Source organism: Melospiza georgiana, chromosome 2 (genome assembly GCF_028018845.1).
Source record: "Melospiza georgiana isolate bMelGeo1 chromosome 2, bMelGeo1.pri, whole genome shotgun sequence".
Classification (NCBI taxonomy): Eukaryota; Metazoa; Chordata; class Aves; order Passeriformes; family Passerellidae; genus Melospiza; species Melospiza georgiana.
Genome location: NC_080431.1, coordinates 29,838,323 through 29,849,514, shown reverse-complemented (window position 1 = coordinate 29,849,514; position 11,192 = coordinate 29,838,323).

The following is an 11,192-nucleotide window of genomic DNA, read 5'->3' as shown; positions in this document are numbered from 1 at the left end:
AACACTACAAAACTCCTGCCCCTTCAGGTTTCCAGTCTCATTCAACCTCAAAGGAAAAGGAGTTTTTTGCTCTTCTCGTTTTCCATCCATAGATATTTCTAGAGTTTTGTGGATTTGGCGGGGGTATTTTTTCCCTAACATCAACTCCTGGGATTTGGAGAGCAATGAAGTAGGTGGCTGATAAGTTTCCTCGACTTTGACATCAGTGATTTTTCTGACTAGATAAAATGACTGATGTCCTCCTGAGTGCTTTGTGACATTAACTAGGGAGCTGACACAAGAATCAGCTCAGACTAGAAGCAAGTGTAGCATAGCCATGATATTTTCTGAAAAATCCTTTCCTTGGAATTTTTTCCTCCTGAGAAGCTGAGAGGCCTCAGGAACAAAAATAAACAATGGTTATCTGATGCTGTGGAATGCAACAGGTGCATCTGTGATTGGTCTCATGTGCTTGCTTCTAATTAATGGCCAATCACAATCAGTTGGCTCGGACTCTCTGTCAGAGACACAAGCCTTTGTTATCATTCTTCATTTTCTATTCTTAGCTAGCCTTCTGATGAAATCCATTCTTCTATTCTTTTAGTATATTTTTAATATAATAAAAATCATAAAATAATAGATCAAGCCTTCTGAAACATGAAGTCAGATCCTCATCTCTTCCCTCATCCTGAGACCCCTGCGAACACGGTCACAGTGTGGAAGTGTCAGTGCCCGAGCTCAGCCACAGCCACTGGAACAGCTGCACGGCTGAGCTGGCAAATGTGCCCCAGCTCAAGATGAGTGTGATGCAATGGCATTCCATGGAGCTCACTGTGAGGAGGGATGGCAGCAAGTGGCTTCCTGCACATTGCCACGGTCTAGGAATGTGTGCACCAATGTCTCTTGCTCCTCAGCTGACAGGTACTAACATTGTACCCTGCAGCAAGCTGGTCATGTATCTGAGCCTCGTGCAGGAGGCAGTGAAGAAAGTGCCAGCTTAGAAAAGCTCAGGTAGGGGTTGCTGGCAAAGGAAGAGAGAATATTTGTCATAGTCACAATGTGACTGAAGTATTGTCAGAGGTGTTTGTCATACCACATGTGGCTTCTGATGCATACCTTCCCAATTGTGCTCAAAGGCTTAAAAGTTTTGATTAAAGGCTTTTATTTAAATTTTTGAGCATTGGGAGAGTTCAAAATTTTCTGTGTGACAAATCTATTACTTATGACAGAGTCCTTAGTTATTTTAAGTGAAAACATCCCATTTATATGTCACTAGTGTATAAATTAGCTAGAAAACCATGGATCCACTTGTGAAGTTACTATTTCAGAAGCTTGCTGAGATTAAAACTCGGGTGGGTTTGCATTATCACCGGATACATAAACACCAACAGGTCCAGAAACTTTACTCCTTTCAGGATTACTGTTATTAGTCAGTTTTTGGTCTGTTACAAGGACCTCAACACACATGTTAACCAACAGAGATTACCACAGCTTAGAATCTTCTTGTTCGTCATTCCATTTTCAGCCAGTACATCTGTTATGAAAAGCTCTATATTACTTTTCATCTTTTGTGCTATTTTAACCTAGCACAACCCACTGCCTTTTGTTCACATATGTGGCAGAATGTCACTATGGTAATAACTGTGCTATTTTTTTCAGCTGTTTTAATGGTATGATAACATTTGTTGGAAGCTAGAGTGGAAGCTAGAGATTTGCTGCGGTACTATTTCTCACATCTGGAGCATATTGCCTACTGAGGCTTGATCTGTTGATTCAATTTCTGATTATAAATCTAGCCCTAAATTTTATTTGTTCTCCTTGCCTTCCACTCAATGATCTAAATTTGTGGGTTTTTACTCTTTACGTGTAGTTTTCCTTAAGACATCCTGTGAAAATCGCTATGCAAGTACAATTCGTGCTGCATGGTGTTATTAAGTATTCTCTTTTGAGTTGTACAGTGAAAGAACTGTATAATTCATTTTGTTGTAGCTTCCCAAAGAAATATATTTAGCAAAAATATTTTTGATTAAAAATTGATGTGTCATTTAGTTACTTCCCACTGATATTAAGTGAACACAAATGGGATAGACTTCGGAGGTTTTTTGAAAAGGGCGGTGATCTCATGTATTTTTGAATCTAAAAAGGCTTCCACTGATAAAATACTATTTCAAAGTTATCACACCTAATTTCTTATGACAATGTTCTTCTGTAGATCAAGATTTTAGAGTAATATAATCAATAACAGGATAGGTACTTCATAGTTGAGGCATGTGAATCAATCTCCTTTTTCACACTTTGAATTTTAGTATTACAGATCATAGCATGAAGAACCATGATATGCAGTAATGCTTAAAATATTCTGCTGGTGAGAAGACAGTGTGAGAACTCCTATTTTAAATTAAAAGATCCCATTTTTACGTCAGAGCAGGATGTGATTATACACTGCTACTTTGCAGTTCACCATAACAGTTGTGAATAGTGAAAACTGCTCTGAAAACATGGTTGTCTGACTTTCTCAACAGATTTTAACCAAACTGCACTTCCACAGGAACCATCTCTGATGCATTAGCCTTCTAACAAGTTTTTTGTGGAATAAAAAAATTTGCTTTCTTTGGAGAACAGTTCTTAGAGAAGTTGTCTTTGATGCTTTACAGAGGGGTAGCTTTGTCTATGGAACTGCAACCAAATTTTATTCTTTAATCTATATGATCAGCTTTCATAGTATTGACTAATGTATACATGAGCTGATTTAATTTTACTGTGATCTATCTTACGTTGACAAAATAAGTTCCAATTCAAATAAATCCTATACATCCTCTTTTTTAATAAGCATTAAATGTGAATCAAAATGCCATTAAAAATTAAGAATATCTCCAGATCTCAATATGCAATGGAGTTCCACTAAAAGTAACAGTGGTGCTGAATCAAATGCAAATGGAAATACCCTTCAAATTCAAGGAAAATTTAGAACTGAATCTGAGTTTATGTGACTCAAACCTGTCTTTAACAGTTGAATTACAAAGTTACAACCATTCCTTGCTTAACTGATATATCCAGGGCACAAAAAACTTGGGATCCTCTGCTAAGCTCTACTCTAGTCTAATTTTGACTTGCTTTTGAAGGCATTGTTATCCTTCTGAGTAATAGAGGTACAAAAGTATCTCATGTATCTCTTCTGCTCTTGTCACTGACTCTTTTCATCAGCCCCTCCCTCTTCGGCACTCCTCATCGTGATATCCTGTCTGCTCTGCAGTCTTTCTATTGCTCAGTCAGCATACTGCTGGCATATATTTTAATTCTCCTTCTTTTGTGGAATCTTGCTTCACAAACCTGTGTCTACTCCTCTGCCCAAATATTGGAGGGAAGTGGAGTGGGACAAGGTGCACAGGTCTAGACTGAATAACTCAGAAACCAGATTTTTGCCTCAATTTTTTTTCCCTAGCTCATCAGTTCTTGTAAATTGTATGGCTTATATATATCTAGTGGAGTGAGGAATGTACTTTTAAAAGCCTTCAGGAGAAGGCCCTATCGGCCTAAATATTAAGTGCAAGAGCAAGCTTGCATTAGGTACATGGTTTGTCATACTTTGTGACCCTCTCGAAGGAGACATGGGAATATTGTTTAGGCCTGTACTTCCTTAGCTTAATACAACTAAAACTGAATTTTCTTTCTTCCTGTCCCTCTTTTATATAATTGCCACAGGCATTTCAGGTGCATTTGCAGTAATTCAAATTTCCAGCTGTGCAGTTCTCTGTCTTAGGCTTCTCATGGTCAACTTTACTTTTTCAACATCCTTCAAAATCCATCCTTTTCTTAATACCTCCACCAGCAAAACTTCATGTCATTTTTCCTTCTTTTGTTTTTTTCCAAGTTTACATTTCTAGTCTCTCTCACTGAACATTTTCTTCTTACAATTGTTCAGCTTGAAGCATTAATTCAGTCCTGCTCTAAACTAAAGTTAACATGAGATCTGAGATCCTCAACTGGGTCCTTATCTCTTGCAAGATTAAGCATTAACTCTGCCCTCTCCTATTGAGAGAAGCAAAACCAAGCTGCTGTGTAACTGTGGGTCTTCTCCTCATTCAAGTGCCCTTCTGGCTTGTACACCCTCTCTGTTGCTCTCCATCCATTTTCTTTGTTAATTTCTTTGCCTATCTCCCCCTTCTGGAAGTTTTTCATGTAGCTCAGCTGAAGGCAATGGAGGTGTGGACAATGCAGGATATATGGATGGCAGGATCCCGTTCTCAGCTGGCCTGGCAGGACCCTCCTCCTCTATCCCCTGACTATGGAAGGAAGCAAGGACAGCAACCACTGTTGGGCCAGCCACCTGCTGCATTTCCTTCTCTACGCTTCCCTCTGCTTAGTGATTTTCTTAGAGTGCATTAATGAACGTGCCTCCCTACAACTCCAGCCTTCCAGTCCAATAATGACTCCCTGGGTCATTGCCTAGTGGATAGGAGCCATGGTATTTTCAGGTTCTATTGCTGTGGAGAGCAATTTATCCTTTTAAATCTGAAGGATATTGGTAATTCTGGCACTTGTACAAAACGGCTTATGTATTTGCTTCAAATTGTATTTTTCAATTTGATTATTTCAAATTGTATTTTTCATATAGCTTTTACTTCTCCAAGTAATATTTATTTTTAATATCAAAGCATTCATGTCATGAGATGGTTTGTAACCTCCCTTCTATGTTTAAACTTCAGTGAGAATAATATTTTAATTAAAATATTTGTCTTAGATTTAAATGACAGAGCAAATATTAATGAGTGATTCTGCACTACAAAAGCTGCAGAGAATGAAATAATCTTTACAAAACACATTTTTCCTGCTCAGTTGAACACTGAATGACTATTCTACCTTCCTGGGAACAGCATTTTTTGTCCTAATTGTACTTTTAGTTCCCAGAAGGGAGTCATACAGGAGAGAAGACACCCATCAATTTTAGCATTTGTCTGTTCTAGTGGACTTCCACTCCATATGAAATAGCTTGAGCTGATCAGTCGTTTTCCCCCACAAATTCACTGCACTTCCATGCATCTGCTACCAAGTCTCACTGACCAAAAATTCTCGCCTTGTTGAATTTGTATTCTATCTAGAATACTATTGACAGGAAAAAGCAATAGAATATTTTAGTCACCTGCATGTTCCTTTTCATTCACAAAAGTCACCTCTCTTTCTTCTCTAGCTCAATATGGGGAGAGGGGTCCATCTAGTATTCAAGGTTAAGGATGAATAAAGAATTACAAGATTTACTATACAATCTTTTAATCTTGTTTTTCTGCCACTGCAGAACTTTATTCCAGCCACACAAAACTTGTGGTGCTTGTGCTGTCTGACTTCATATGATGGATTACTGAGAATGAAAAATTATTCAGTGGTAACACCTCACATCACTCCAGTGCAATCTCACATGATGATAAATGCTTCAAGTTCTCTGAGCTCAGACTTGCAGAAAGGAGAGATTGAGGATGTTCAACAAAAACAAAAGCCCACATGAATGGGCTTTCAAGGAAAGATGAGAGTGGAAGTATAAAAAAAGATGTTACAGTGCTCTGATAGAGGGGACAAAGCCACATATGTGTCTGATTGGTGGTTCTAGCAGTCTGGGAATAAAAGGAGAAGCAACTTGACTATAAGACAATTTTATTTGAGGACTGAAGTAAAGTAAAACTAAATACTAGATATCCAATTCCTTGGCAGAGACTAACAGGACTGACATAAACCAACTTCCTTAAGATATCTTCAGCACTGAAAGTTTCCTTTACATGGATAGCTTCCAATAGAGACTTTTCATGTTTGCTCCACTCGGGTCAAAAGCCTTGGCCTTACAAAAAAGTAACTGAGCCTAGGATTTACAGTCTCCTGTGATCCCTTCTACCGTATTGACTGGTCTGGGATGTCTCAGTGGTAGAAGGGGCATAACCAATAAATCTGGCTCAGTTTTCTGCAGTGTTTCCACACTGACATCAGGTGATAGCCTAGAGGTATCTCTCAGAAATTCAGCAACAAAGGTGGGAAGCAAGTTGCAGAAGTCAAGAAATGTGTACCCCAAAAAAGCTCTCTGAAAGCTAACACTCTGAAGTAGTTTCTTCTCCAAACATCTCTTTGTGCCCAGAAGTTCCGTAGATTTAGTAGCCTACATGTGCCTAAGGGGAACTAGAATTTGGCACAGGCTGTGAGCACTTATGGACACAGAAGAGTCTGAACACTCCATCAACAGGAGAGCTTCCTTGCACAAGCAGCACCACAGGCTCCATCAGGGCTATCTATGCATGACTTCACAAAGATTTCACTCAGCTGTGAGCTAGGAGGTGAGGAGGGCTTTAAAGACACCCCAGAAAGGGAGTGGGAAAAGCTTGAGTGCTCATTAATTAGGGGCACTGTTCATACTGCCATTTTGTCACGGGGTCTCTCTGACCCCATATGAGGCACCCCCATGGAGCTTCCCTCATATGAAGAGAGGCCTTACCTTCTATGACTTGGACTTTGCAGGGATTGAAGCGCATATGGAAGCTGGGCTGTAGAGGAGTCTGTCAGAAATCTGGGGGGTTGCCAAGGGAGATAGCGCATGGCAGAAGTAGGGGGGTCTGAAAGTATCACGTGCTGACTGTCCCGAGTCTGGTCATTCCATGGCAGTTTACCCTTGAATTAATATCCCTAGAATCCAGAAATGGAAACACTGCATCTTGCGCTTTGGCCATTTCAAAGAGATTCTGTGCATGAGGGCGTGGTGGGCTGAACTTCATCAGACCCCAGAAGTCCATGAGGACCACCCGTGGGTGTGGGAAGCTCCACGATACAAATTTGTTGTGAAGACTTGAGGGAGGGCCAGAGACCAGATGCCCAACTGTACAAAAGCAGCCACTCTTCAACACTCCTGCCTCTAGACAAGACAGTCTCCAGGCCAACACAAGCTGCATGTCATCATGTCCTGAAGACAATCTTGGAAATTGTAAATTCTCCTAACAGATGTCTCAGACATTGCCCATACATTCCATCTCCAGTATTTCACATTTAAATTAATATCTTTCTCACCAGAAGTAAAATCTGAAAAGTACATCTTTCTCTACAGTCAAGCATTAAAAAAAAATACAAAACAAAACAAAAAGCAATAAATAACTTCAGATCCTGCCACACAGGATTGTTTCAGGTGTTAAACAGCAATCAGTTCCTGCTCTCCAGTTAGAGTACTTGTGGTTGAAGAAATTTTAACCTTAGACTTCATACTTAAAAGAAATGAAAAGCCAACATTGCTATCTCAATTTAGTTTTGCCACAAGTAAATTTTAAAATATCTAAACTGACAGTCAGAATTTGTTATATAGGGAACGGGTGTCAGATCCAGTCATATTCAAAATCTAAAACTGACAGAAAAGTTTGTTATACCTGTATTTTATGACATGCTAGAGTAAACAGGATTTTGCCTGACAGCTTCTCAATAACAATAATCTTACCATTATTATATTGTTAAATGTTAGCAGTAGAGCACTGTAAGGGGTATATGCCAATATGCAACAAAACCTGGGCAGAATTTTTGATGCCACTTAAAAATACATGATGTAAAGACATCTTCAGCTTTGTTTTTTCTTGGTGGACTTACAAAAGCATTAGAAAAATCAGATAAACCTTTTTAGAGTATCTAAATTCCTGAAACTATAATAACTTTTTCCTGAAGTGTTATATTTTCATTATTTTTGCTAATTTTCAGGTTATTTCTCTGATTTTGCAACATATTTTGTCATAGAAGTATCATCTCTTTTTTCTGTTTTGTTGTCACTCTTTGGACTGCTTGTACTTCAGATACATCTAATAGTATGTCTTAGTTACAATGAGAAGGCCAGAATTCATCCCAGTATTTGTTAGTGACTTCCTAATATTCATTAGAATGTACTTTTTAATACATAAACTCCGGTTTTCCTTTAGAGAATGACACTTACAGCTGTACACAGGTAAGTGAGGCTTGTTCCTGTACTGTACTCTGCAAAATGACAAATTGTTGGACATCTCTATCCATCACCAAAGCGTCCCCACTCAAATACATAGGTTCTGTAGTTGAATGTAATTAAAGTATGCATTATTGATGTATCTTGGCAAGAAAAGAAGCGGCTAAAACGTACTTTTGTCATCAATATAATTCTAAATACAATGACATCTGTCATTATTAGTTTTTCCTAGTATCTTACAGGAGCAGCACTGTTTTAATTAACTATTGGAGGTAGTTTTTTTCCTCTGTTCATTAAACAGCTTTGTCTGGTTTCCCAATCACAATAACTCTGTTCACTTTTCTCATTAATCACTCTCCACATCTGATAACAACTTTATTTTTTTTCCCCAAATTACCTTAGTCTTTTCTCTCTTCATTTAAACTTAGCCCTGCTGACTATTTCTTCCCCTTTATTCTTCTCTATGAACTCCTAAATATAATTTCCTTAAAACTATGTTCCTGTTTTTCCAACTGCTGTGACTTTGATGTTTCCAAAACCTCTTCCTTGTGAAATATCTGGAGCATTAGGTCATTCTGTATTTGAGGACCCCCATCTACGAATGCTTTCTCTGCATTCCCAAGTGCTCCAGGACTACCTAGGAGACTCTGCTGGGCTCAAGGCTCATTGCAGTGCATGATCCATTCTATGAGAAATATAAATGTCACAGTACACATGAGGAGTACTGCCTTTCGCTGAGGAACTGACATGCAGAGATGACAGCCTGCCCGTGCAAGTTCATGGCAGAATTTAAGATAGTGGGCAATTTAATGTCTTTATTACCAAACCACCTCATCCTTGTCACTGGTAAAACTGAGTCATGGTTATCAGTCACAGATGAGTACAGATGATTCAGAGGTTCATTAATGAAGCACTCTTTGATGTTGTTCGAGGCTGAACTAATTAGGTTTGGAGATACAGCCAGAATATTCAAGAATCTTATTGTTTCCCTTTGTTTGCTTGTAATTGCTGTTCTGCAGTACAGCAGTTTTCTGTGCTAGGAGATTTATTTCTAATTTCTACAGAGTATTACATTACCCTTTAATGTAACTCCCTGGTGACATTTTTAAATGATTCATGCACACTTCATATGTACCAATTTATTTTTAAATGGAAGGTGCAGAGGAAAATCTTACGAGATGCACATCTGTAAAGGGAGCTTTGCTGAAGACTTTGTGCTCAAGGAGTTGGTGATCTTGCATAGGTCTCATCTGCTCTGTTAGGGCTCATATTTAGGGCTTGAGAAGCCTTCATGATATTAATATAATATGCAACTTATAGCTTTGGGAAAGGTAAACTCTACATGGATCGAGGGGTGGTGTGCATTGATGATGGTCAGGAGAGCACTGCTCATTGAGGAGGGAGTGAGCCACACCACAGGTGAGCAGGCACTCCACACCTGAGCAGGCACAGGGCTGTGTGCACTGGGCTGAATGTCCAGCATGGCCTCCAGGCCTTGTTGTGCCATCTATGTCCATTGACTGCAGGATGAGCTCCACCAGCTCATGGAACTGGGGGAGCCTGCAGGCAGCTCCCACCTGACTCTGCTGATTGCAGCACCTGCCTGGCCTTGGCTTTATCTAAAAAAAAAAGGTAGAGAGAAGTTAATGAAATGTGTGAGCATCCTGTAGCAATGCAGCAGGGTTTTTTTGTATACAGTACAATTATTGTATTATACAATTGCTCAAATGGCCAGAAACGGAGACCTTCCCTCCACGGACATGATCAGCTCTGCATAGGGTGACGGGGAAATTCCATTCAGTCTTAGCTCTGCTGCTGTATGAACACCTGTGCCCTCCATCTGAAAGAATATAGCATCTACTCACTACATATATTCCTTTCAAGTCTGTCTTATTAAAGTAATTATATTATTGATACTTTTGTTGTCAAAAAGAAGGGGTTTTTTTACTGAGGTCCCAGAAGAGCCCTGCATGGGTTTTTCCCTCTCTCGCTCTCCCCCAGAACAACCTCTCAATCACTCTTACTCACACTAAGAGTGGCATTTATTTAAGTCACTTAAATAAACATTATTCTGATTTTAAAATATGGCTAAAGAGGAAAAGCTGAAAGAAAAGAAAAACAAGGCAGCTTCTGTTAACCAAATTCAGGATTTGTCTCTGATATTAATTGTTTTGTGTGGTCAGTCTTTATGAACAGAACACATTCATTCATGTAACTTAGTAATGGGGGACAAATCATCATAGGGGAAGAAATGAAGTCCAGGACATACTTGTTTCTAAAATATTACTCTCAGCTTGGAAAACCAGCACCTGAGGACTTTTGATACTTAGGCAAGAGACTTAGTGGGATTGCTCTACACTCAGAATAATAGTTAAATTTCTCAGTCAGAAAGCCAGATGATGATATGATTAAATCATGGGAGCATAAATCAGGACTCTCATCCAGGTGACTTTCATGAGAAACTTTAATTAAACTTTGATTAGGTGTAGATTGGAGAGGAGAGGTATTTTTGTCTTGCCTATCCACCTCTATGTTCACCTCTCCGTTTTTTCACTCTCTAATAATTTTTGAAGCTACCAGTCAATTCATTATGAAAGACTAGGTGAAGTCTTAAATATATCAGACAGCAGGCAAACCAGAACCCAACCAGTACTGCTGCTTGAGAACTATTTCTTCTTTCCTTTTTTTTTTTTTTTGATCTTTATATTGTATAAGAGATGAAAATATTTCTGTCCTTTTTGATCAGTCCATAGAATCAGTTAGCCTGTATCCTATTTCTAGCAGCAACTGGAACAAGAAAATACAATTTGTACAAGTACAGAATTACCTATCCACAATAGAGTGGTTCCTCCACAGTGGGATTTCTATCCCCATGCCCTCTTAGCTGGAGCTTGGCCTGAACAGGATTTTCTATCCCTTGTCTTTCCTAGGTTGCTCTTCTGAATGCAAAAAAGAATTTACAGTTTTTCTGCCTACAGGCTTGTGCATGCAGGTGTGTCACACTACCACCAAAAACCATTGAACCCACTGGGCATTTTTAGCAAAACCTGAATGAATAAGAAAAATCTGGTAAACTGCATGAAAATTGGTGTTCTGGAAAAGGACTTATATTAAAGTCCCCAGTCAAAAAAGTCTTGAAAATTCAGCTACAATACACCTGCTTTGGTGATAGTTTGGGAGCCAGCCTTCAGACAGAGAGCTACAGCGTTGTGGCCTCTGGCAAATGAACATTGAGGCCTGGGGAATGAGACCTAGGACATGAGGGGGG